The sequence below is a fragment of the Portunus trituberculatus genome, chromosome 3, assembly GCF_017591435.1.
Source record: "Portunus trituberculatus isolate SZX2019 chromosome 3, ASM1759143v1, whole genome shotgun sequence".
Classification (NCBI taxonomy): Eukaryota; Metazoa; Arthropoda; class Malacostraca; order Decapoda; family Portunidae; genus Portunus; species Portunus trituberculatus.
This window is the reverse complement of record NC_059257.1, coordinates 9,765,255-9,767,754: the sequence shown is the minus strand read 5'-3', so window position 1 is coordinate 9,767,754 and position 2,500 is coordinate 9,765,255. Positions and strand designations below refer to the sequence as shown.

General features: G+C 43.0%; 1 protein-coding gene across 1 annotated transcript in view; it reads left to right on the top strand.

The window, feature by feature from the left end:
* The window catches only part of LOC123509837 (proton-associated sugar transporter A-like), a 25,293-nt gene that overhangs the window by 3,661 nt on the left and 19,132 nt on the right, over positions 1-2,500 (top strand). The window lies entirely within an intron of this gene.

Here is a 2,500-nt window from a genome sequence, read left to right as displayed (position 1 = left end):
AGAAGAGAATATTCTTTAAACCTAGTGAAGAGGAGGAGGAGGAGGAGGAGGAGGAGGAGGAGGAGGAAGAGAAGAATAAGATTTGATTCTGTTCATTACCCTCCATTTATATTTGAGAGAGAGAGAGAGAGAGAGAGAGAGAGAGAGAGAGAGAGAGAGAGAGAGAGAGAGAGAGAGCCATAAGAGCCATAAGAGTGAGAGAGAGAGAGAGAGAGAGAGAGAGAGAGAGAGAGAGAGAGTTCAATAGTCGATATATCTCTTTCACAATACAGGAAGTGTGATATGGAAGTGTATGGGAGAGAGAGAGAGAGAGAGAGAGAGAGAGAGAGAGAGAGAGAGAGAGTATGCCATTTCTTATCTCTGTCACTCTCTCTCTCCCTTTCTCTATCGATCTGTATGTCTGTCTGTCTGTCTGATTCCATATATATGTGTAAGAGAGAGAGAGAGAGAGAGAGAGAGAGAGAGTTAGTTAGTTAGTATATCCTTCATCTCCTCCTCCTCCTCTTCTTCTTCTTCTTCTTCTTCTTCTTCTTCTTCTTCTTCTTCTTCTTCTTGTTTCATTTATTATTATTATTATTATTATTATTACCTAAATAAAATAATTAGGTTATGATATTGGAAACTTGACTCTTCCAGCTCCGCCCTCTCTCTCTCTCTCTCTCTCTCTCTCTCTCTCTCTCTCTCTCTCTCTCTCTCTCTCTCTCTCTCTCTCTCTCTCTCTCTCTCTCTTCCTTGTCTATTTGTCTCTGTCTGTTTGTGTCTCAGTTCCCCACCTCTCTCTCTCTCTCTCTCTCTCTCTCTCTCTCTCTCTCTCTCTCTCTCTCTCTCTCTCTCTCTCAATCACTCCTTCGGGACGCTAAATACGTTTTCTGTGGAATTACAAACCCCATTTTCTTTCGTGTGGGAGGGGAAACTTATTTAGAGAGAGAGAGAGAGAGAGAGAGAGAGGCGCTTCTTTTCTTTCGAAGTGAGATAACAGAACACTTCTCCTCCTCCTCCTCCTCCTCCTCCTCCTCCTCCTCCTCCTCCTCCTCCTCCTCCTCCTCCTCCTCCTCCTCCCAAGTGAGATGGATTGGAGTAATTAATTATTTTTTCACCAATATCATCAGAGAGAGAGAGAGAGAGAGAGAGAGAGAGAGAGAGAGAGAGAGAGAGAGAGAAGACCTGTTGCTGTAGTTTCCCTTGCATCGTGTCTCTCTCTCTCTCTCTCTCTCTCTCTCTCTCTCTCTCTCTCTCTCTCTCTCTCTCTCTTTCCCCATCTAGGATTATCTCACAAACTCGTTATTTTCCTTCTCTGTCTCACTCTCACAAACTTTCGCTCACTTCCCCCCTCTCTCTCTCTCTCTCTCTCTCTCTCTCTCTCTCTCTCTCTCTCTCTCTCTCTCTTGGTGTCTCAAAATGTTTCACTTCGCGGTTCGTTCAAATTTGGGGTAAGTCCGTTTAAGCGATGGCCTGTGTCAGTTATAAGCGTGTCACGGTGATACGCGCTCTCCAATATTTGAATTTGAAAAAAGAAAAAGACCGTTGGAAGTGACCGTTAAATTCCGTTACGACCGTTGAAGTTTTTGAATGTTTGAATGTTCTGTTTTCCTTTTTTTTTATTTTTTTTTGTTTGTGTATGTTTTCTCTCTCTCTCTCTCTCTCTCTCTCTCTCTCTCTCTCTCTCTCTCTCTCTCTCTCTCTCTCTCTCGCAACCCTCTTAAGAGTTTTGTAAGAATTGATTAAATTTGAGGCAACAAGTTTACCGCGGGATCAGGAGAGAGAGAGAGAGAGAGAGAGAGAGAGAGAGAGAGAGAGAGGGGGACGGATAATGGGCGTAAAGAAATCTTAATGCTCTCTCTCTCTCTCTCTCTCTCTCTCTCTCTCTCTCTCTCTCTCTCTCTCTCTCTCTCTCTCTGAGAGAGAGAGAGAGAGAGAGAGAGAGAGAGAGAGGATAAGTTTCTCAGGAAATTTAATTCAATTCTCTCTTGATGGTAACATTTCCTTGATCTAAATAAGACACACACACACACACACACACACACACACACACACACACACACACACACACACACACACACACACATTTTTTCTTCTTCGTGTGTGTGTGTGTGTGTGTGCAGTGATGGAAAAATGTGAAGGTAATTTTTTGAATATGACAGGAAAAATTCTCTCTCTCTCTCTCTCTCTCTCTCTCTCTCTCTCTCTCTCTCTCTCTCTCTCTCTCTCTCTCTCTCTCTCTCTCTCTCTTTCAGTCTGCGCATTTTCTTGGCTTCATGAAGTTTGCTTTGTAAGTGTTTATGTATGTTTGTAGAGAGAGAGAGAGAGAGAGAGAGAGAAATGTATGGATATATTAGAAAAAAAAGGTTTTTGCATGGAGAAAAATTATAAACTCTCTCTCTCTCTCTCTCTCTCTCTCTCTCTCTCTCTCTCTCTCTCTCTCTCTCTCTCTCTCGCAAGATGAAGCCACACTGTCATATGTAAGAAGCTTATCCTGTGACGTTACGCTCCCTCTCACTCT